The sequence below is a fragment of the Myotis davidii genome, unplaced genomic scaffold (assembly GCF_000327345.1).
Source record: "Myotis davidii unplaced genomic scaffold, ASM32734v1 scaffold67, whole genome shotgun sequence".
NCBI classification, from domain to species: Eukaryota; Metazoa; Chordata; class Mammalia; order Chiroptera; family Vespertilionidae; genus Myotis; species Myotis davidii.
This window is the reverse complement of record NW_006298521.1, coordinates 1,417,131-1,417,357: the sequence shown is the minus strand read 5'-3', so window position 1 is coordinate 1,417,357 and position 227 is coordinate 1,417,131. Positions and strand designations below refer to the sequence as shown.

General features: G+C 69.6%; 1 protein-coding gene across 1 annotated transcript in view; it reads right to left on the bottom strand.

Moving 5' to 3' along the window:
* PHF21B (PHD finger protein 21B) overlaps positions 1–227 on the bottom strand; it is a 79,890-nt gene that overhangs the window by 30,399 nt on the left and 49,264 nt on the right. The window lies entirely within an intron of this gene.

Here is a 227-nt window from a genome sequence, read left to right as displayed (position 1 = left end):
TTAGAAGGGGTGAGGGTGAGAGGGAGGGAAGCGGGAGGGGGAGCTGGGAGGTCCTGGGAGGTCCTGGGTGACAGGCCCTGCAGTGGCAGGGTCACGGGGTGAGGCGGCTTGCACGGAGCTTGCAGGCTGTGGCAGGGCCTGTGCCTCCACAGCCCCTCCCCGTGAGGATGGTCTGCAGGGGAACGGGCCTGGCTTAGGACCCGGGGCCTGGGGTCCGTCCTGTGCTC